Genomic DNA, 25,384 nt, shown 5'->3' with positions numbered 1-25,384 from the left:
ATATATATATATATATATATATATATATATCAGTGTTTAATGTGTGTGATGTCATGTCATGTGGCTTTGTAAAAATAATAAATATGAACATTAAGGGTTTGCTGAAATATGAAAGGTTAGATACTAGTGTAACATAAGATATTAGTCCTGGTTTTAAAATGTGCATAGTAACTTTACCATAGTAACTTATTATATAATACATAAATAGGAGTGTGAATTTACACATTGTGCAAATGAAAGCTTTCCAATACAAAATTAAAGTATAATTTCTTGAATACTCCTGGCCATAAACAACAAACAGCAGTCTCCCTTTGTTGTTTATTTATCTGTTTATTACTCACAGACCATTAAATTCAGTTTGGACATTGGAACACTGTAGTACAATGTTACTGGGATTCTTCCGTGCTGTTGTTTTGTTGTACATCTGGCCATCTTCATCCTTGGTAGCTTTTAGCTCCCAGTGGGTAGCTAAGTCAGTTCCCAGATATCTGTTGTTTACCTACCAGCTGGTCATAATTGGTGAAAGCTGTGAGGTGGTTTGAAGATTGGTAAGGAAACTTGTAAACTTTCCTGGATGTTTGTTTGTTCTGTAAATGATTTATAAACACATTGCACTTGGAACACTCTAGGGATTTATGGAGCATAAACCTTCATAGTATTTATTTTTATCTAATTTCTAATAAGGTGTGTTGAATGTACACATAATACTATAATACTACAATACTATTATTTAAATAATCACGATGTACAAACGATTACAAGCCTTTCATATTGTGGATATTGTGTGGATTATTCCAAACAGAAGCTATTGAAAAATGTTGTTCACCTGTATTTTTTTTTCTGTGTATGTAGTTTAAGGACAATACAGCAATCTCCCACTTGCTTCAATCTGCTGGAAGTAGCTGAAGGGAAAAGTTGAGCAGTTGAGTGTCGATGGGGCCCCACTTACAGAGTGGCATTCACATCCATGTAGGAACAGGAAACTGAATTCATCATTCCCCACACTCCGACCCCACGGGTGGCTGAGCACCGAGCGGGAGTGAAGGTCTTAATAGGAATTATCCTTCCCCCAGGCCGCAGGGTTGTGCTGGCTCTGGAGATTGGTAAGGAGTCTGTGAAAAAGAAACAATATAAAAATGAGTCGTGGAATAAAGCGAGAAGGAAGCAGATTATGGAATACTTCCCTGATGCAAGAGCAAGCTACAATACTAGGAAGGTTTAAAAATGAGAACGAGGGGCAGTCAGAGAAGCCCCATTGCCATGTTTCAGAGACCGTCATGTGAGAGGACGTTATTTTTGTGTGCTTTTTTAGATGCTGCTCAACCATCTGCCTCCACACACTGGCTCCACCTCAGGCAGTCCCCAGGGAAATAGCTGTGGATAAGTTATTCAATTAGAACAGCATTATTGGCTGGCTACCTCTGAGAATCGAGTTGATGATGTTGTGATTATCCTGCTCTGCATTCCTTCATGTCTCAGACAGTCTGCACTGCTCCAGCAGCTTCCTGAGACATTCGTTCAGCTGTAGGTGAAAGAGGGAGAGTGGAATAGGGGGCTATCAGAAATGCCTGACTGATTTCAAATGAACTTCCTCAGCATTGCAGACCCTGACCACTGACTCTCACAGCGTGATGTCGGAAGTACGAAAATACATGGAGTGCTGAGCAATTTACAGAGGAACTTGGACGACACCAGGAACTGTTTTTGAATTTTTTGGGACACGTTGATGCATTTCTAACATTTATGTTGTAAAGGCAGAACAACAAGGATATACATTTGTAGCATTTGTAATAAAGTCATAATATGGAAAACATATTTAGGATTATAGATCAATGTTCTGTTAATGGCATGTGTTTTTTAAACTAGTGCTTAGTTTTTCTTTCGAGTACCTGAGAACATTGTTGGGATGCAAAATGTGTGATCTGTCTTTTACTTCGTAAAGATTTACTTGACTTAAAAAGTAATCAAATTAGGTCACTTTCCATGTGGAAATTTAAACAATAATAAACAGTTTAAAAATAATCCGCACCTAGCACTGCCACTGCTGCTGTTGCTGCTTGACTAACCTTCTAAATATAATATGTCAGAATTAGTTTAATTCAGAACAAAAAGTAGTTTTTTTCAGTGAGGCTGCTGTCTTTCTTTTCTGTATCCCTAGACTATATTCCCAATCTCTTCACAAGGCAGTTACTGTACTTACATTAGAATAGCATTTTTTGATGTAATACTACATATTTTCTATGACTGTTCAGGTTGGAAACATGTCCATTGATTTGGTTATCCTCCAGCAAAACTTTAAATAAAAACAACAACCAAAAAATGTAATTCTATGAATGCAGACTCTTTTTATATGCTGTAAAAATAAGTACTAATCCAACCTCCAGAAAGTACAATGTGCATTTAATGCTGTATTTATTTTATTTACATTACTAAAGTAAATACATACAGTAAGTGTTATTTGACAAATGCAGTTTAGTTTAATATGTATTAATGCTACATAATGTGTGTGTGTGTATACATATATATATATATATATATATATATATATATATATATATATATAGAGAGAGAGAGAGAGAGAGAGAAGACAGATACATTGATCATAATTGATACATTGATTAAATCATGTGTTTTTTTAACCATGCACACACATGTAGTATATGGGGGGATGGGGGTGGGATTTAACATGAATAAATACATAAATAAGTCTCTAAGGTTATGTTTTACTTATTGGGGCTGAGGTTAAACACTGACTGAGGGCAGCTCTTCAAATGCGCCCCCATCCCCAAGGTGGCTTAAGGCATGCTCCAAGGAAAATTAGGAAAAATTACATTTGGGCAGCCAGTGCTATTTCTATTGAGTGGTTTCACCTACTGCCATGAGCACTAAATTAATCACACAAACACACAAAATGATGCCCAGTGCAGAATGGCGCGTTTGTGCCTCATCTGTTGTGCAGAGAATGCAAATAGGTCAGTGGTGTAAAAGAAGAAGGTGCTGGGCGCTGGAGTGGGGGTCTGAGCTTTATTCTGAGCTCCTGCCAGATGAATTCCTCAGTCAGCCTAGATATGAAGGGCCATCTGGTGTAGAAGCAAGGAAGTCAAGCGAAACACTGGCATTTTCCCTCTGTGTACCCAGGGCACTGAAACAAGCACCTGAAACCTCTCACCCCATATTTGTATATAATGTCATGGTGCTACAAAAGTCATTGTTCAGCAGTCAGATTGGAATATATGACCTTGAAAGTTTCTTTATCTAACAGTGTGTGTTTTTCACATCTCTTGCATGCCTCCTTGACAGTATTTCGTAACGGAGCATTTCGAAAGCCTGATGGATGTGCAGAACTGGCACATACAGTGTAATGGTGTTCTGGCAGAATGGGTTAACATCTTCCATACTTATCCTAATTTCAGTTTAATAGTGAATTATATATAATGTAAATTGATACAGTTGCATGCACATGTATTGACTGAAAGTATATATTTATCCATTTATGTTCAACAACAATACAAATACTAATAAGAAGTAATTTCAGTAAGTATTATCAGACTTTATAAACAAAAAAAACCTTAGTTGTAAAGTTTATTATCTTTCTAATTTTCTTGCATTTAACTACCTAACTTGCCTGCTCTTCTACATTACAGATTTGTAATCATTTTATGTTACATTGTACATTGTTGGATTACATTTTTAAATATTTTTGTATTAAGTGACATTGCTTTTATTTATTTCAAATGCTTACAATATAGAAACAAACATTTTAATCATTTTTTTATTACCAAACTGTTCAGTTTCAAAGCAAATATAACTTAACACAATTTAATTAATTCATATATCAAAGAGAGAAATCTGTAAAATAAAATAAAAATTAAGAGAAAAAATATTTTTGCCGATAAGTGCAAGGAGTTTTTGCAGACTGCATGACAGATAAACAAATGCAATCATGATGTTACCTAAGGCTTACAGGCTATTAGATCAACAGCTGTCTTCATCATCGTGAACTACACCTGTGTCTCCTTGTAAAGTGCTTGAATCTAGGATGCAGACATGCAGTCCATGATGTCTCATAAAGGGTAAACACGTACTCATGATAGGAGCCTTGAGCTGCAGAGCTGCACCAGACAAGTGAAACTGCAAATTATTTTATTCCTAATGAATATCATGTTTGATGAAACCACAAAACCAATACTAATTTACCATATCCTCTATCTCCTCAAACTGCAATTACTCTCCTAAATATGCAGTTGAATTTTCACTTTAACTTTGTAAGTAACCACACAGGGGAACAACAATCTCTCTCTCTATCTTTTTAGGCATGTTTCACAAGATTTTGTAAAACAAAACCCATGCCAAAGGTGAGGAATGCAATGCAGGTTGTCAACTAATTAAACAGTATATAGTGAAGTTCCTGTATAAGGAGATTAAAGACTTTGTGGAATTTAGACTGAGCCTCTTTACCTACCATCATAAAGAACCAGTAAATTCAGAGAAACACTTTGAATTTGGAGGAACTTGTTATGAGGGAAATAGAGTGAATCAAACTGAAATACCAGTAAAATGAAGTGTGGATTTTCTTCAGGACACGGTTACCTTCTTTTGATCAGCTGCACAGACCTCGAGATTCTGTGCACATGGTTGGAGATGACCGTTGATAGGACCAGCATGCATTCTTCAGAGATTTTCATTTCATGGGCTATCTGCTACACCTTCATATATTTATCTGTCATTAAATGTAAGTATAAATTCTGTTTAATGCAGGGCTGAGAAAAATGTATTTGAAGGTATCTTGCTGAATCTGATAACAAGTGATACATGTCTTTCTGGTTTCACTGACACCAGATGATGAATGTAGACACCTACTTTGGCCTGCATGGCTTCATTAGATTAAAAATCAGGATGAACGCATAACCTACCTCCCTTAAACTCAAATAAATATATTTTCCCTTTTTTTTAAAACAAAAACACATGAAAAAATAAAATGAAAAAATGGCAGCAATATCACTTCAGATGATTTATCCTATTTGATTTATGACAGTCCTGAGGAGTTCTTGCCACAGTACAGTGCCTTACAGAGGGAGGAGAGGCGGGTTTAAAAACAAGATTTGGATTTTCATTAAACCCTGCCCAAAGATGATCGTTACCTGCTATCTGATGACAAAAATGCATTCCGTACACATTAACTAGAAACATAATTTATGCTTCAGCTTTGAGTAATGTGACATTTTATTTGCTGTTGTGGTACTTTAATTCTTTCTCAGATTTTCCAGGTCTGGTCTTATTAAGCCGGTTCATAACCATGATGCACTACTCTCAGTCCTCCTCTTTAAATTCTTTCATACCGAAATGTCTAGCTTTTATCCTCAGATGAACGCAAAGAAAAAAGATAGCCACAATCTTGAAAAAACAACATTTAAAATTACTAAGGTTGAAGAGCCCAAAAAATGAAGACATATATTGTACATGCTGCTGATGTGATGTAATTTAATTATTCAATTCATAAGAAAAAGTTTGTACTGGTGGAGGCCCAAAGTATCTCTCAAAGCAGAAACTATTTATTTTGGACTTAAACCAAGAACAATGTTTGATTAACCTTTTTTTATTATTATTATTTTTTGTATGGGATGCACTTTTGTACAGATGTAACACGTGTTTTATGTGGGGTTTGTATTTTAAATTGTTTATAAATCAATTTATACATTTTTACTGATTTTAACTGATTTACATGTGCAGGACTAATTGTAGGCAACTAAGGGGCTAATTTCTTTGTTTGGTTCTGGCTTATATATGCCATGTTGTAGAGAGCAAGGGGAGGGTCAGGAGCACATTGCAATCTGTGCGAGAGTGGGGAATGTCAAGGACTAGCGGGCTGCGTTTCAGTAAAGTTTGTGGAAAGGAAAGAGTGATTTTATTTGTGAATGATATTTGTAATGGGACTGGTGGTAACAAGACCAAACTTTTCAATTGCTATTTTGCACAAAGCACTAGTGGAAAACTACGTTTCATATCACTGTTTCTTTTGTAGAGTGTTTAGATTAACCAATTCACGGCAGGAAGTTCGACCTGTTTCTGTGGTCTATATATTTATATTGGGCTGTTGTGGTCCTTGTAGTTCCTCCTTCAGTCTCCCTGATGACTTATTTATTGGTATTTGGGGTAGTGCAATATAATTGTTTTTACTTTTTTTTTTTTTTTTTAATAGATATTTTTAGCACAAACAGACTATTGAAAACCTAATATTTTATCTCTAAGGATCATCCTGTTTAGTGGTGGGGGCTGGTATTGTAGCTTTTTCTTTATTATTATTGTTTATATTAATTAGATGTATTTATTATCAACTATTTATTGTTCATAGGGTTTTACTTGGTCATTCAGACAAATACAGGTTTTCTGTATTAGTCTGTCTTGGGTTTTATTTTGAGGAAAGTGTGAACACCAACCCAATCAAAAGACTCTGTGAGCGTGTGTAGAACACAGATAACTTAATTTATATAGCCCTGACCTTCAGGTTGAGGTGTTACACAAAGCATGTTCATTGTTTTTCAAAGTCAGTTTTCATACATAATACTGTGAAAGAAACCAAAAATGTAAAACATTGAGACAAATCTAAAGAATCTCTCCTTAATGAATGGAAAAATAACTCCATAAAGAAATATTTAAATTTAAAACTCAATTAAGAAAATGCTTTAACATACAGTGAAACAAAAAACAATAAATGTTACATTAAACACATAATTAACATATATATATATATATATATATATATATATATATATATATATATATATATATATATATATATATATATATGCAGTCTTAGCACGAGAAATTAATGAACATAGTTTACAACATCACACCACCTCCACCACAACTCCTTACATTGTTGTCTGTCTGCACTGTACCATCCAAACCTCAACCCATATTTGTTTAATATTTCAATAGAGGCCAGTGTGTTTACATGTGGTACAACCTAAAAGTAATGTCTATATTCATGTACATATTTTTTTACCCATGATCTCTTGCAACAGTATAAAATCATACAGGAACCCATATTCTCAATGTGAGAGTCTATACTGAGAAATTGCACACAGTTATTATATTCAATTTCCCCGTTTTTATATTTTAACATTCTTACAAACTGCTTTCGTATTAATAATTAAAACATATTAATTTTTTCCCACATGTAGGTACCTGCTTTGTAGGTACCCCTATTTTCAAGGGGCGTTTACTTATTTTTTATTCATGTTTTGATACATTCTACAATAACTCACAGAAGAACTGCTATATTGTTTATATACAACTTATTTTAGTATTTGAGTGTGTGTAAGAAATATAATAAAATGTAATGTTATATAATAATAGAGCTGAACTTAGAGCTGTAATAACAATGTCATAAATATGTAACTATTCTGCCTCCCCCAGGTAAGGCAGCATATTCTGTTCAAATAACAACAATATTTATTCAAGCAATACCACAATAATAGCTAAGAAGTGAGTTTCCAATTATATGTCTGTGTTTGGTCCAGATGTTTTCCATTGAAGCTTGTAGACTGCCATGCTGCCCAGCTAACTCGTCATGAAGAGAGTTAGATTAGTTGCAACGTGATGAATGGCACTCTTTGGCACACTGATTCTAGGTCATATTTGCAAAAGAGGTTTTAATCTAAAATGATTTCCTATTAAAATAAAGATTTAAAATGATAAAATAAGGAACAAGCACATTACACACTAAATAAATACATATAATACTGGATATAAAGTGTATGGTAGGGCATGATCTGATGCTGATTAAATTCCCAAGTCATGGAAATTCTAGTGTTGATGGTGGAGTATTGAAAGGTATGTGAGTCTGTATATATAATTTTCAAATTTGTCACTGTTAAACGGGTCCTATATGATTCCAAGAAAGCTTTTACATCTCTGCAATGTCCAGTCTACTTCATTTATCTCCAGGTTTACATTTAGTGTACATCTATGTATACCGTATTGTATCGTAAAGCATATAAGTTGGCAAATACTTAGTCTGGCACTCTGCAAGCTCTTCCTAAGGTTCTGATGATCTCGTGTTACCATGGCAGAGTTGGCAAACTTTCAGAAATAAGTATCATTCATCATTCTTGGGTGTCATATCTCTCCCTGTTTCACACAGATGACAGAGCCAAGTACCACTGTGGCAAAGTCTATCACAAAGGTTTCAGAATATGTATTAACCTCTAAATGCAGGATATATTATTATTATTATTATTATTATTATTATTATTATTATTATTATTATTATTATTTCAGACCTTTCAAATCAGTAATATTATCAGCTGGAATGTAAATCCATGCAGGTTACTTTATCACTTGCTCATATGGCTAATATGACACACTCACCTACTGTTGGCAAGTGATTGAAGTTTCCTTGTTGATTTGTGTTTAATCCTGTTGCTCATTAGCTCAATGCAATGTATTATATAGATCAATATACAATATACTGCACAATTCTGAGTGCCTAAAATACTAATATCTCAAGGCTTTACATTTAGGAAAGCTTGGAAATAGCTAGGGAAACTAAGTAAATAAGTAAGAAGTGAAAGCCCCTGATTAGTTAAGCTGCATAGGCAGTGTCAGCATCATGTTTTTTTGTAGGAAATATAATTTCTTAATTGCAGTGAGTATGTCTCAAAGCTCACCTTTACCTTAAAGGGTTCTGTGAATCTGGTTTATACAGACAGATCTAAGTTACTTCCCAGATATTCAAATGAGAACCTGGATTCCTAATAAATATGCAAATGCAACTCAATATTCTGCATAAATATGCAAATACATGGCAATTCACATAATTAATTAGTACGCTTCAATCAGACAGTTGTACAGGTGTAGGATCATTTTTAATCACTATTGCAGAATCTTTTCATGTACAAACTGTAAGTGTGTATCTGGATAAAAGTGAGGTCCTATTTTATGCATTATTATTGTATTAAAATTATGAGTCTTGGTTACCAGCCAGTGCTACCTCATGTGTACGGCTGCAGCTGGAACTGTTCTGTGAACTCTTAGTCTCCAATGATTATGATTTCATCTGATGAACCCCACCAGTATATCATGCCTGGTTTGGGTAAGACCTAGACACCTTCCTTCATATGATTTAAAGGAAGACAAACCTTCATATATAATACATTTTTATATTTTTCTAATTGGCAAATTGGACATATTTGCTGAAAACCATTTTCAAAAATAGTTGTTATTTTAAAAAGAGAAAATTAAATATCCAGTGAAAATATGTACACTTTTCATTATACACCCATTTTACTTCCCCTATCTCTTTGTTGCTTTGCAACTCCCACATCCGTTGCCTCGATTATTTTAGTCAGTGCCAGCAAATTGCTGTGACCCTTTTAATCTGGCCTGTGATCAGGAGGCCTTCTACTTCTCAGCAGCCTTTTTTAAAGCAGAAAAGTAGCTACTGAAAGCAATGCTGTTGCCATGGATACTTGCTGGCAGCCTCCTCGGTGTATCTAAAGCGACCACAATGAAGAGCGCTGGATGTGCCTTACCCTGGCCTGGGTGGGAGGGGGTGGAGCTGCTAGGAAACAAGGAAAGGTTTCACTTCTACTAGAGACCAAACCATGGCTTAACACTGGCAAATCACAAACAGAAAGCAAAACAAAAACCCAATGTTATCTAGGAAGGTGGACTTTACACAGAAGTTTTCTTATTAAACAGTTGATTGATTTAAGGGACAGCCATATGTCAACACGCTAGAGGTTAATATGTAATCAGAGTTTACACAGTGCCTTCAAAGTGCAACCATTACTAGAAACAGAAAGCTGTGTTTCATACATTTCAGACCATCGCATAGGCTGTAAAATGTGTATTCTTTAAAATGATTTCCCCCAATAACCTAACACAATTTTTTAAGGTTTAAATATGAAATTTAACAATTTAAACTGAAATTGGATTACAAACTTGCAAATCTACGGTCTAAATAGTTTTCAGAATAAAAGATGACTGTAAGCAACAAGTATCAGAACATTTCTAGTGCTAGAAATGTTATTTTTGAACATTTAAACACCAAGGCATATAATTTACTAATAGCAGGAGAACCTGGCTAATGCTTTATCTCATATTTATTATCCTCTAGCTAAAGCACATCAATAGTTTTATAGGCTTTTGGATAACTAAAGCACTTTCTATGAAGAAGAAGTCTGTGTATGTTCAGAAGAGTTAATCATGCTAGAAAGTCTCAGTTGTTTCATGGAAATGAAAGCAGCAAGCTCCAGATGTATTTTAAGTGACAAAGCAGGAAGGCAGGGGAAGATGATCTAGGTAATGGATCTATGTGAACTGCATATGATACTTGGCATACAGCTTCCGAACACACTGGGTTCCTTGTGGCTTTCAGTACTATTCTTCTCAGACAAAAGATGGGGAAATATTAAGCGGGACTCATAATTTTATTCTAGAACGTGAAGGCCTACCCTTGTTTGTGCTGCCTGCAGACTCGGTCCAAAACTGTGCTCTGAGAGGAGCTCGGTGAAGGAGGTTTAGAGGTGGTTGCTATTAGACACAGAGGCACTCTTACAGGGCTGTGGTCATGTTGCACCCCCCCACAGTCACACACACCCCACTCCACCCCCCACTCTGTGACTAGCTGACCTTGGCACAGGCAGTGAAACAATAATCCACTGACTGAGTCTGACTGGCAGTATTCTCCATGAGCAGGCTGTACTTTAACAGGTGTGTTGTGGGCAGAGAAAGACACAACACCCTGAAAAGACTGTTACTCTTTATAGCAATGTCCCTTCAGCCATACAACTTAGTTGGGACTGCAGGCTACAACACTAATTAAGATGATGGTATTGAAACAATGCATTTAGATCAATTCTTTGATGATTCTAAGTGAAGCTATAGGAAGCACATTTACAACATACAAACTCTTTGCAGTGCAAATTTAGATGTATATTAATTATTCCATGAATATTTTGAATCACCAATTTCCTCTTCACTATGCAGAAGAATATTTCCTAGAAATGTCATCAGAGTCAAATGTGTTGGAGATATGTGCCCCAGAATCCCACTTCCTATTCATGCTGTTTTTGTAATATTGTCAGTTCTGAAGTACATTCGGGAAATATGAAATTGATTATAATTGGTCGAAAACAATGTATTCCACCACTGCAAATCATATGGAGAATAAGACTGATAGATTAAACTGATACATTATAAACTCTGCACTGATGACCAGACTTTTCAAAACTGATTATTTTCCCACGTGAAAGGAGGTATAACTCCTCACACTGCGGTAGGAACTATCTATATAAACTCTACAGCCAGCAGACTAAATATTGGATTGAAGCAGCCCAGACCAATAAATCGTACATCATGCATCGTATAATCATTGTTTGACCTCACTGTCCATTATATACTGTGCAGGTACCTTGTAGTTAAAATACTAGGCAATAGATCACTGAGACAGATTGCATAATTAACCTGGAGGTCCTAAAGCCTGCAGAGCCCTCCGCTCTCTTCCTTTCCCATTAGTATTGTAAATGTTTTTCAAGGGTCCTAAAACTTGATCAATGCTGCACCATATAAAGCTGTCAAACGGATCCTTAATTTGTCTAATCTCATCCATCGAAATTGCCACTGATAGTAAGTCAAATCAGTCAGTTTGAGGCTTATGGGGGATTCTAAGAAACTAATAGAATGCCAGCAAGCACCTCTGTTTTGGAGTCTGTGATTAAATTAAACTGTAGAGCAGAGATTATATCTAATATGCATTTAAATTATTAAATCACACATGTAATGTGCACACAATTGGATAACATGCAGGGCAGTTTTATTTTTCATCCTGACTACAGTTTCTTGAGAACTTTAATCATTTCCTCAAATTATCAGCAGTGAAAGCAGTGCAATTTTTAATTTGGAGAGTATTGATCGTTGAAGTACGGGGGGTAATTGATTCCACTGAGGTGAAGCAAGCACTTTTAATGAGATGGCCAGATAATTATTTGTTGTGTACACTTGATACAATATTTATAATCATAAACAAAATACAAATACTGATTTTGTCTTGATACGTATTAGGTTTTAGATAATTTTCATCAAACCCCCTGGTCCAATATGGGCAGGATCATTGGAATGTACTTTGCCAATCAGTATATTAATAGGATTAAATACCCCATCAAGCTAAAACACGTTAATAAGCTTCAGAGAAACATATAACCAATTTTCAATGGAAGCACACTTACTGGCTAAGCCTGTGGATTTATTATAATATATATTAAGAGATATTTCCTTCGTCTGACTGCTAAATTAGCAGTAGTTCAGAGACTTTAGTGTTATCTCTGATAAGCAGGCACTCTCATGCAAATTGTCTCTCTTTGTATTTTCATTTACACACTTTTCTCATGTGTTTACCCAGTTGTGTCCCTTGTTGCTCTCCTCTACAGGAGCTCACACAAATCCAGGGGCTGTTATATCCTGCGGACAGTCATACACAGTTTACTAAGTTTTAGGAATACTACGTGTTCAGAATGCATGCCAGAGACATGCAGTAGCGCTTGAATTGCAGTCCAAATATCTGTGTTGGAAAGTGTCTTACTTCATCTGACAAATGGAGGAACAATCCGGCCAGTTTTACTAAACTCTCAAACTGATATGAATTTAAAGGGATATGTTACTTTAATTGTGTATATTTGGTCTAATACTTACACAGTTTTTCCTTGGTTTCCAGAAAGAGTTTTTGAAAATGAATTAACTTGATTAAAAAATAAAACAACTATGAATCATAGAAGGGGCAGCGAAGAGTAGCTATTGGGCACTAGATCTGTACCTATATGGAGGAGGTTTCAGATCCATATGATTACTGGTGTATCCTTGATCCATGTAGTTTACCCTGATTGCTCCAGTCATCTGTCAGAACCTTCCAGAAGTTATTGAAACTGGAATAATCTTTGGCCCTATGATCCACTCAGGCTATTGAAGGACTTCACCCAAAATACTTCAAAGGAATAATAGTCTTCCATATCCTTGTCAGTTGTGCATTATTAACAAAAGTAATTAAATTGAATGTAGATGCAGAATTATACATAATTGTAATACTTGTATTGGAGAGCTAACTGTACGCGGGAAACAAATGCATGTGTACACAATTGGAATCTAATCTGCTTAAAGAATATTTTTTTCTTTACAAGTACAATGTACAATGTACAATGCTCTAAATTGGGATTTTCATGATTCTAATTATCATAATAATAATTATACCAATACTAATAATTATTGCATGCAGAACAAACATCCTTAATACACATCTGAAAACACTTGGTAAGGAAAGTATGTATTTGAATGGCACTAGGTATTTTGTACAATGAGGTTATGGTTTGCGTAACCCTCTGTCATCTGCAGGAAGTTATTTTTCATAAGGTTTCTCTTCAGATGCAAGTCTTGTGTGGATAATACTTCTGCTTTCCTCAGACTGCACCATAATTTATTGGTGGTATCTTGCCCTTCGCTCTTCTGAACAACCTGGAAGAAGGTCTTCATCATTCTTTCTTTCCTGTGTCATCAACTAATCCCAAAAGAGCCCACATAAGCTAACCGATTGGCTGAGAGACTTGAATCAACACCCAGCTAAAGCAAATGTTTTTGATGCATTACTTTGTTTAATACTGCATATGTTACATTTTATCATTGGTTATTTTTCCATCCATTTTCGAAACCGCTTATCCTGTTGAGGGTCGCGGGGAAGCAGGAGCAGATCCCGGTAGACATAGGGTGCAAGGCAGGAATACACCCAGGATGGGACGCCAGTATTTATTTTTATTAATACTATTACAATTAAATAATCTGAGAAACTGACAGAACAGTGACAAACTTCATCTGTGTTTTGGATTTACTATAAGAGTGAATGCTCCACAATATAAATTGCACCACTAAGCATGGCTCCATTGGAGTATATTTATTAATGTTTTCTGTGAGTGCCAGCAGTAACATATTAAACATCCTTTATTTTTTATTAAAATCATCAGAGTTTCACTGATTAATTGCTCTTTCCTGTTCCTATAGGAAGTAACCATGCAGAGCTACATACAAAGTTCACATTCCTCTGTAGCTGATTACATCCCAGGATGTGTAAATTGACTATGTTCAACTTTTGAATCCTAGAGGCACAGCATTAAATTGTCCACTATACTGTATATCTGGGATTTTTCATAGCACTGTTCAAAGAAAAGGCATCTCCTCAAACTACAGTATGAAATAAAAGGCTTCAGTGACAATAAATGATTGAGAATCCCCAGATCTTTATGACTGATGTGCTTATTTTCAGGCAGGACAACTGGACTTGGCACAATAAAATGTTGCACTTTATTGTTTACCATGTTATATTATATGACTCAGCCTCTCCCTTCAAAATACCCCTGCTCTAACTCTTTGAGGCGTAGTGTGGCTGACCCGTAGCAAGCCCTGGGCGGGGAGGGGGGGGTGGTTCAGTGTAGCTGCAGATGAAGCCAAAAACAAGGTGGAAGGCCGGGAGGACAAGGTGAATTCAAAGTCACAGCAAGGCATGATGGGTAATCTCACCTTAAATATCCCCAGCTTGCTATTAATTGGATGTTGTTTATTAATTATCAAATGGGTACTCAAACTTATCTATGGTGGAGTCATGGATATGCCAGAAATATTTAGCAGTATTATTTAGTTTGTATAGAGTGAGTATTTACTTGTTTTACTTGAGTTCTATTCATGCAGCATGTGCTTTACAGAGGTATTGGTTCTCATGCATTTAGAGATCAAGCACCATCCTCTGCAGAATTCTGTGTTTATGTATTTAATTTAATTTAATATGTACAACCTTTTTCAATCATTGTATTATACATGTAAATGTACAATAGTAATTTTATATTTGTATTACTTTATTATTAATTAAATCAATTTATTAACTAATTTATAATTTAAAATGTATAAGTTCTACACCTCTTTTACTATTTCTAAAGTCAGTCTGAAAATGCCACAGTAAAGTATTTTCTACATTTCCCTAACTTACGTAATTGTATCACTGATTTTTTTAGCCATTTCTAAATATATGTTTTGCATATCTTATCTTACATTTCTTTGATCTGAGGTGCACATATGCTCATCAGGGTTCCCATGCACATCTCAACTATACGTTCATTTTGCCTGCATTTTCAAAAAGAGAATTATATGTTGGGTAATATTTTGATGAGCTATCTAAAGCTTTGACCTCAGAGATTCAACCCTTGAACCTGCTAGTTATTTTCTGCAGCTTCTGCTCTCCCTTTAAACCACATTAAAACTTGCACTGCTCCCTCCAGCTGCTGATTAGCAGTAATTAATGTAGCTCGGCAAGTTGTGTGAGAGGCTCTTATCAGATACAGACATCATAATTCACCTATAAAGCAATCTCCTCATACCTGATTTTTCCATTTTGCGTGGAGAGGAAGGAGCAGCAAACACGAGACCTCAAAGCATACCAGATTACGCAGGTCCCACCTCCACACTGGAGACGTTTCTGCCATATCAGGTAACTGCTCGAGGAAGGCAGAGCTTCAGGCTCTTTCTTTTTCTCATCTCTGTGGGTCATGTGCTTGGGGCACAGTGGAGGAAACGTGTCAGAGCTGCAGCAGGAGAGGTTTTCATGGCTGTAGCCTTTTATCAACTGCTCTGAGGAGCCAGGAAGCTGCTCAAATCCTTGGCACCATTCCACTCACAGCTTTCTGAGAATCAGATTTAATGTCTCTCTTCTCTCCCACCCTCCCACCCAAAACAAATCTCATTAGAGATGTGTATTCTTTATAACAGAATGACTACATCTGGCTCAGAGATTGATAAAGAGTGTTATTTTATACTATGAGGAAACAGTGGTTTTGTTAGATAGTGTCCAAATGTCTAACTGCATACAACATGATGCTGCAATGTTTAGTTGGAGACATGTTTCTCCATGTTTGAAGGAAACAGAGTAAACCAAATACATCATATATCAATGTGTGTATATATACAAACACACACTCAAAATGTGCACAGTGAAATTTGAGAATTAAATAGAGACACATAAAATGACAAGAAAAGTGTTCTGCACACAGACAGGCAGATTGTGTGGACAGTCTCACTGTGGTACACAAGCCTGGCTCTGGGGGTCCTTTCTCTAACGCTGTAGAAAATCTCCTGCAGGTGAAAGTACTTGAGAACTAGCCTCATTACTTTCCAAGTACAACCAGGCCCATGGATGATTAATGGACATTATTTTGTAGTGCGGGAAATCCCCCATCCTCCGAAAAAAATCGGATTAATTTAACCCTTGTACTCAAGTCTGAATATAACTAATTTATTTTGAACAGAGAGAGATCGCATTGGCGTTTTGAGATCAAAAGTGAGTGAATAATCTGTACTAGCAATGTAACTGCCTTAGAAAAGAAATTCTCTAGGGTTAGAGTGATCAACACTCAGTTATGGTTACATTTCAACAGTGTTTCTTTCTGTCCTCTTCTGTATCCAGAATTACAGTCAGTGCGCTAAAAATAAGTGATACCTCAGACTGAAAAATGAAACTGATAGATAAGAATAACACAGAGAAGAATGATACAGATTGTAAAACTATGCATCTGCACTCTACACGGTTCAGATGGAAACTGTAGTAAAAATTTGAACAAGGGTCTGCTTTACTAATGCTAATACTGTAATAATGGTACATTCTTATAACAGAGGAGCACAAAAAAAAAGTGGAAAAAGTATTTATGGAGTTATTTTTTAAAAATCAGCCAAAAGCAAAGGTTGAAAAGTATGAGTTATGGGCTGTATTGATATGAATTTCCAAAGGGCAATGCACTTAGGGGAGTCGTACAGGTTGTCAAGGTTGTGTGGTCTCAAGGTTAACCTGAATTTCTCCACGTCAGCCATGCAAAAGTGATTTCTGTGGTTTACTTGTTGCTTGTGAGCCCACAGTGTTTTTCATGGGAGCTTCCTACCATGCCCTGGACTTGCAGTGTGAAAGAAGATGGCCACTTTTTACCGGACACGTGTACATAGTCTTCATCTCTCCTGTGATAATAGAAGGGTTATAAAATGGTAAAGCTGATTAACTCAGCTGAGTGGATTAATTCGTGATTCCAAATCAGGAAGTAATAAAAAACAATAATTCCCCTTTTCCTAATAGAGAAAATGTAAATTAATAAGAAACTTTGCAAGGTTCATTTATGTACAGATACGCACAGATACAAATGTTTTGAGCAGCTTACCAGCCAATATCACACAGTATAGAAAGACACTCCAAGAATAATTTAGAGTCTAAATTAGACGTTGTATGAAGATAACAGAGTTTGAACTTTTACACTTTTGAATTTGGCAGCATTGCTATTATTCACATCTGTCAGGGTGAGCTAATTTAGGGAGAGACTGATGTTTAACAAAAGCCAAAATGAAGGAGGTCATTTTATTTTTGTCTCCGTCATCACTTGTTCATGTCTTTTAAGAATCAATAACCACTAAAGTAAAATCTCAGAATTTTTTTTCTTTCTTTTTTTTCATTTTTGTATTCAGATTTTTCAGTCCAATGGGAATCAGTTGTTCTGTTATCTCACTTTTCCTTATGAATATTGGCAGATATTTTCTGTGTCATTAAATTTTATTACCCTCACAAATAGTTAAAAAAAAAGTTTTAGCTTTTAGTCCCATTATTTTTATAGTTGTAAACCCATAAGCTCTGTATTTAAATGTGTGTATTTCCTAGTTCCCACAGTCTTTGTAAGCAGCACTTAGGTGTTAATAGGGGAAAAAAGCAACATGCCATCTAACACATGGATTGCAGTGGCACTCTTAATTGGGGTAGTTAGGTGTAACCAACATGATTGTGAAGCATTCACTTTTGGGAAGGGGTTTTATGGGGGCTTGCTTTTGAATAGTCATTAAATAAGAAGAGAAACACCTGAGATGAAATAAGATGCTGGATGTGGGAAATAACAGGTGCATAGACATCCTTTTATACTAAACCTAACAAACAGCTGCAGGAAATGTAAAATCGTACAATTTCATCTGCAGAAAAGCAAGCTCTTATTATAATTTTTTTTGACAGTTTGTAACTTTTTTGTGTCTTTTGTCAGTGTAACAGAAACTTTAATTTTTGGTCTGGGTAATACAAACTCTTTCAGAAATGCAAACAAGTTCGACTTCCTCTACATTAATTAGTAACCCCAGGAGGCACATGCTGAGTTGTGCAATACACCACAGCATTTCTGAAATTTAAATACCAATACATCAACGAGGTGAACCCAACCCAGGCCCATGAGTACAAGACAGCATTGTGGCTGTATTTTAGCAGACGAGGAGGGTATTTGACATCACACTGTGCAAGCTTATATAGGGGCTGGGCGTGCTGGTTCTCCTGCTATACGGTGTTCATTTCATCATGCTTTCAATTTCAAACTCGACGTTGTCTGTCATACGTTGCATGTTATTAATGTGCTTCTTTTGCAGAAAGAAACAGGTCATTGCCTCCCTGCATTCCTGTCTCTCATCTTTTTGGGGAAACACCATAGACAGTGCAGAGCTAAGCAGCCAGAGCTAAGCAGACTTGTCGGAAACCTCCCACAAGGGGCCCCCGTGTAATTCGATGCATGCTGTTAAAGCTTAGAGTATATTGTCTTCTCTTGTTTATGAAGCCTCCACCCACTGGCCCACCCTACATTTAGCGGATCATGTGACTCTGGTAAGTCATTTGCAAGTACAACAGTTCTCTGTGAGCCCCCATTCATTTCCTGAGAACTGCACTGAGCAGCTGAGAGACTGAGAGGGAGGGAGTCACACAGAGAGAGGGAGAGGACTCTATAAGGAAAAACTGTTTCTACAGCTCTGCAGCTTCTGACAAGGTCTGTACCTTTTTCTGCTTCTGCTTTCATTCCTTTTGTCTTTTTTATTTGTTTGTTCTGTGGCTGCTGCATAGAATTAACTGGCATGACAGTGTCAAGCAATTGTAGACATCCTAAGTCATGTTTGCTACATTGTTTGTACAGGCATGGTGTTGCAGTAAAAACACATTATTTTGCATGTAGTCAATGGAGATGCAACATCCCCTTTTGCTGAAGGCATACGCAAAGCTAGTGTTAGGATGAGCAGTGTGAAACTTGGGTTGTCATCAGCAGAACTGTTCACAATTTAATAATAATAAAAATAATAATAATGTTAATGATACTTATTATTCTGATTATTGTTTTTATTAATAATAATAAGGTTATTGTTGTTGGCATTGCTTTTATTGTTGTTCATAATAATAATAATAGTAGTAATAATAATAATTTATGTTTAATAATTTGTGTGTTTTGGATTGAAGTACTTGTGTACAGTTGTGACACAAGTATTTACCAAATATTATAATCCAGGCTGTATGTGTTATTTGTGCCAGTTAAGGTTAGTTGGGGGAGGCGTGTGTTGGGGGGTCAGTGCGGGGGTGTGTTTGAAGTGTGAGGTCATTAGTGGTGTACCCACACACCCCTTAAAAAACTTTGATCCTCACCTGAGCTGTTTTTTTGAGAGTGCGTTTGGGTTTTCACCTGCTCCTTACAGAATCCCTATATTTCTCTGCAATTAAGTAGTACTAGGGGAGTTGAGAGTAATGGGTTAACTGTTTCGAGGCTGGGGGGCGGTGGAAGGACAGGGGGTGGTGTTGTAGGGGTGGTGTCTTAGATGTCATCTATGGTGCTCTCACTTCCAGCATAATAGTCATTGGTATTGATGGGTAGCTGTCACTTGTAACAGTGCACACTTCATGGAAGTAGCTGAGGGCTGGCCCATGGCTGTTATTTTCAATTAAAGAGGACCTGGACGGAGCTGACAGCAAAGACATTTATACGCACAAGCAGGGAAGAGAGTTGGGAAGCGAGTGTGGCGCTGGCCCCCAGAGCTTGGTATAATGTGAAAACTGAGTTCTGACCTCTGTGACATTAGACTGTGCTAATGCAGCGCTTGTGTGAGAGGCACAGTTAACTCAAGCCACTGCTGTTAACTCTGTCATAACGTGACAGCCTCATATTAGTTGGACTCCCCTTAGGAGTAGTTGGGGGTTTGGGGGGGGGGGGGCAGAATATTAAGGCCAGTTCATTTAATTTTTTTAACTTTTATTTTTATTTGTATGAACAGGAGGAAATGGTAGTACTGCATCTTCTAGTTTTAGTCTGTTTAATGTATTGCAGTGTGCGAAGGCGCTATACATATAGATCTATATACTTGACCAGTATATATTTGATTGTTGTTGTTTGGAGTCGCAGACATCTTGCAAAAAATTGGTTCTTTATTAAAACAATTTGAAATGAATAGATAAAATGAACATTATTTTGCAGATCGCATACTCAAACGACAATAAATAGTTTTATGCAGGAGGGAATCTATATTTTGTTATCAACCTATTTCTTATTTTACAAGAAAAGCCATCTCAAAGTGCTAATCAAGCTTTAGATTAAATTTCAAAGCATTTTAAATATAAAAATATATACAATCATACAATAGTCATGTATAATAAAGTTGACTTGATTTCATATTTTAAACATTCAAATATATGGAAAGCTAAAAACAGAATCAAGGTTTCAAAACACGAAAGTACTCCAGATTGGCCAAGAGAAGAGAGCAGTGGTGATGGGAGATATGCAGTCCGAGAACAATGTCACATTGGTTGTGTGAGAGGAAACAGGTTAAGCCAAGCCATGGAGGACATATATGTTTACAGGCATGATAGCTCCAGTGCTGACTGGCTTGTTGGCGATTTTGCAGTGTCTTGTCTTCTTGCTGCCAACAGCTATTAATTGGGAGATACTGCTCCTGGGTCTTAGACAGCAATCAGCATCTAAGCAACTCCTCAGAGCTTTTGATTTTGAGTACCTGATTAGGCACAATCAGAAGAAGCATGGGCCTTCCAGAACCTGGAGAAATAAGGAGCAACAAAAAAATAAACAAGAAAAATAAACATTTCTTTCCCTCCTTAATGAGCATTGAATCCTTAGGCAGGTGTTATTTTTTTATGTTGCTGTGACTGCATCAGATAAGACCTTTACTGTTATTGTTATAATTTTTCCATATTAGACTTCTGTTGTTGGATGTATTCTGTCACTCATGGTCAGCCGAGGAAGAAATATTTTCACAGGATTAAGTTCCTGCTTATAACATATTTGAAATTTTAAGGTCTATCTGCTTTGTATATGAATGTAATGAAGTAATGATTGGAGCACACTAATAGCACACTAATATACGTGTGCCAGTGGATCCAAATCAATCATAATTCAATTTTATTGTCTTTGGAAGACACATCTTGGCACAATCAACTGGCTGCACTCAGGAGAAGCCCTGCGCTGAATTAACACGCTTAGTGAACTGCCCTCTCACCCCACTATGGGGTACGCCTCTAGGGCAGGATTGGAGCGTAGTGATGGAGGATTGTGGGATAACCCAGGACTGTGCCCATCTGTGCACTACATGGCCGCTGGACAGAGAAAGGGTTTTTTGTCTGTGGAGCTGTCAGCTCTAGCTATTCATGAGCACAGGAATTACCCATTGCAAGCCAGCAAGACGCACATATATGTTAAAAAGCAACGATGTCCATGCAGATATTGAGCACAAGGAACAAAACTGTCAGAAACACAAGGGGAGGCGGGGAGGGGGGTAGAGTGTGCACCATAGTGTTTAGTGTGACTTTTGAATGTTTTCTTGAAATGACTTACATTTGACAAAAAATTTAAAGAGAATATATATATATATATATATATATATATATATATATATATATATATATTTAAGGTGGAACTTTGTCACTGTGCGGCTGCAGAAAGAGCATGCATATTCATAGTGAACACAAGGTCTTCCAGACTATTTCAGTTATAGACAGACAATTTATCTTGCAGTAATTATACAGAACTCAGTGAGGAAAGATGTTTGTATTTGTGCAGCGTCAAGACTGTACGCCCCCATATACGGGACCTGTCTGTGTAAAACAGGATGAGTTATCACCAGCATGTGTTACATTTGTGTGACAGTTAAAGTGACTGTGCTCTCTTTCAATCAATATTATCTCTGGCTTATGCAGGTATACAGCTTTTAGAGTGGTGTATACATGATATAAATATATTAAAAGGCTTTTAAACCCATCTTAAAAGATAAAATGCTAAATATTTATTTTAAGTTGCGGCATAATAGCTGGGAGCAGATTTTTGAAAGTGATAGGAGGTGCGGTGGGGTGGGGGTCTTTACAGATCAGTACAGATAGTTTATTATTTGATGTGAAGTTTTGTAAACAAGAAGTTGACATGTTAAATAATCCCTTTAGTTCATTGGCACTTGCATAGAGAAGATGAAGTCTATCAAGCAAATAACTTCTATAGTTCCAGAAGAAAGACATGGAGAAATAGTTGTAAAACATTTACAACCCTATTAGATTTACACCTGTTTTTTCTTGGAAAGTGAAAAAGCCACTGAAGCTGTGAGGTTTTACATAGAACTTTTATTTTTTCCACTTACAGCGCAGTACACTTAGTGTGACAGAAAATACTTTTTGAGTATAGCACCAAGTGCTTTAAGAGCAAATCGAGCTGTTGTTTTTGTACCTAATGAAAAGTAGGTGCACACAGTGAATGTAACACTGACTACCACTGTCCTGCTAATGTAAGTTTTCAAATCCGAATTGCATGAAACAAGATTTAAAATATGTATCCAGTTAATGTTATATTCAAATGCAATCAACATTTTAGTGCTTTAAGTGATGTACACCCACCATTGCTTTTAACCAATCCACACATATTGAATGTATGATTGATAATAGTCTTGAAATTGATTTATGGAATTCTGATATGCTTTTCAGACATAATAGCCATGTTTTGTAAATAAAGTAAAACAATCTGCGGTTTTGACACATGTCCATTACCACTGAGAAGTTAATAGTATATGGAAGTGTTTTGTTACATCATTGATAATGTTTTTTTCTGACTCACCAATTTAGAAATTATGTTTTTGTTAAATTGCTCTAATCTTAAATGAGTGCAGCCACAAAGGACACATCCATTTAAGTTGTAGAACAGGTTGAAGGCAGAGAAAGACAGAGCCTGGTCCATTAATTGAACTCCTAGGGGTTAAAGCGACCCCAGTACAAAAACAGAATTAGAGTAAATACAGATAGAGAAAAAATAAAAAAACGCCTGTGAATTACATCATCATTTACTTCATTGGCTGGGAGTCACTTCCTTCATACAGTGACACAAGAAAGAGATGAGGGTGAGTGGCAAGGAAATGTGGACTTCATAGTTTAATAGTGAACTGTCTTAATTTTATTTAAACTTCCCTTCACGAGTGAGTCAATCCTTGTACTAACCCTTGACCTCTCCACCTATCAACTTTTCCTTGTTTGCTACAGCTGTGCTAAGTGAATATTCGAAATGTGGGGGAAGGACTGCAAACATTGACATACAGCTTCGATGAGCCAAAAAAAGAAGAAGCAATGCTGTACTTCAGTCATATATAATAAAGACAACATAAAAACTGATGGGATTAGTCCACAAGCATGCATAAATGAATAGTGTATACTTCATAAGTAAGCAATTCATCGTAATAATACTATATCTGTAGTAGAAGCAGTAGTGACCAGAATAATGAGCAATTTGGAGGCTCAACCTTTTTGGAGTCTCAGTCTTTTTACAGCTGTTAGAAAGAATGATTTTACTGTTAATATAATATTAATAAGAAGAATAATATAAACCATATAGATCTCTGTAATGTGCCTTTTAAAGAACAAGAAAGAAATACATTATTTTTGACTAAAAATGATTATTCAAAGAAAAAAATATATATTAAAAAGTTACAGCACAGAAATAGAAGACATTCGCTTAATATCTTAAAAGAAAAAGAAAAGTACATTCTACCTTTCTAGCCCTCTGTGCTATGAAATTAAAATCAGTTCTAACAATTGCTGTGTACAAAGCTGCACTGAGCCATTAGTAATTAAATGACTTGTGAGAACTGAGACATCAGTTTGCCTAAAGTTGTGCTTGGCATCAGTGCTCATTGTTTCAGTGAGTCTGCACTTTAAACAGTCTAACCTGGTGTACAGTATTAAAGGACAGTCTTTACTACATCACTATGCAGGTCATCTTGAACTTTGTCTCCAGTTGTAGGTCAACTCTGGAAAAAAAAAAATGCAAACAACATGTGGAATCAATTCAGAGCCAGCAGCATACCACAGAATGGTTGTGTTTAACAGAGGCAGAGCTGTGTAAATCTATGTTCATGTTATGGACCATAACTTTCCCAATTAGCAGTCAAATCCACAGTTTTTTCAGCTGAATAGTAACTTAAAATCAGAATAACAATACTGCACATCAAATATCCACTACATGTGGACCATGACTGTAAACACAGCTGTGAAATGTCATAAGGAAAGCATGTGTGTTGGGGAGATTTTGTTTGTTAAAATGTATATATAAGTCACACAGCTATTTTTTTTTTATTCAATGTTTTTTTCCCCTGAACCTTCCATCATATATATGTAGGTAGATTTCAGACTCCCCGCAGAAATGTATTTTCACAGTCCTTAAGTCTCTGACAGCCCCCTGTATATTTTTTCGCCTTCTCCATTGTCTTTCTGTCTGCCTCCATAGGCTCATTTAGTCTGGAGGTCACATACTGCTTCTGCTCCCTCCGTTCCAACATGGCTTCACGTGCTAATTAAAATGCTCTGTAGCCACAGCACACTAAGGATGTGAGAGGGATGCCTTCGCAATCCCAAAGCCCTTCCCGCATCTGTGTCGCAGGCACACGGAGCAGCTGAAGGGGGATCAGCCAGCTTCTCCCCAGTCTCTGCTTTGGAAGCCGCAATCTCACAATTAGAGCCATAGGATGCAGCCCCTTGAGACTGTCCAGTGGGATAATGTGCTGATAATAATACACTCCTCTGTCACCTCAGACCCTAATCTCTAATTTAATCTCCCTTAAACTGACAAGGGAGGATCTTTGCTGGCTGAGTTTGAAATGGCCCGTATGCTCCGGTAGAGTGAGCCCTAAAAAGAAAGAAAGAAACCTTCTCTCTCTGTGTTCTCCCCAAACCTATTTTAAATATGTACTAATTATATTTAACATTATTTGTCATTTAGCAGATGCACTTATCCAGGGCAACTTATATTTGTACCCATTTATACAGCTGGGCATTTTACTGGAGCAATCTAAGTGAAGTATCTTGCTCAAGGGTACAACAGCACTGCCCCACCCAGGATTTGAAACCACAACCTTCTGGTTATGAGTCCAAAGCCCTAACCTAACTACTCCACAGTGCTGCTTCCAGCTGTCCCATGAACGATGACATATTCAAAGCACATCAACAGATACACCGTGAGATTTTGTCAGAACAGTTTCCACTATGTAA

General features: G+C 36.5%; 1 protein-coding gene and 1 long non-coding RNA gene across 2 annotated transcripts in view; one reads left to right on the top strand and one right to left on the bottom strand.

The window, feature by feature from the left end:
* Positions 1-310: 310 nt before the first annotated feature.
* LOC136751788 (uncharacterized) lies at positions 311-15,563 on the bottom strand. The gene is made up of 3 exons (XR_010817069.1): positions 15,417-15,563; positions 1,420-1,522; positions 311-1,112 (listed from the first exon to the last, which is right to left on the bottom strand). It is a non-coding gene; the product is annotated as an uncharacterized LOC136751788 (long non-coding RNA).
* A 3,153-nt stretch (positions 15,564-18,716) lies between these two features.
* LOC136751185 (Krueppel-like factor 12) overlaps positions 18,717-25,384 on the top strand; it is a 69,289-nt gene continuing 62,621 nt past the window's right edge. Inside the window, exon 1 of the mRNA XM_066706564.1 lies at positions 18,717-18,863. The gene's annotated coding sequence lies outside the window, so the exon portion shown is untranslated. The remainder of the gene's footprint in view (positions 18,864-25,384) is intronic.

The sequence above is a fragment of the Amia ocellicauda genome, chromosome 6 (genome assembly GCF_036373705.1).
Source record: "Amia ocellicauda isolate fAmiCal2 chromosome 6, fAmiCal2.hap1, whole genome shotgun sequence".
Classification (NCBI taxonomy): Eukaryota; Metazoa; Chordata; class Actinopteri; order Amiiformes; family Amiidae; genus Amia; species Amia ocellicauda.
The sequence above is the reverse complement of the archived record's forward strand: the minus strand, read 5'-3'. Positions and strand labels throughout refer to the sequence as shown.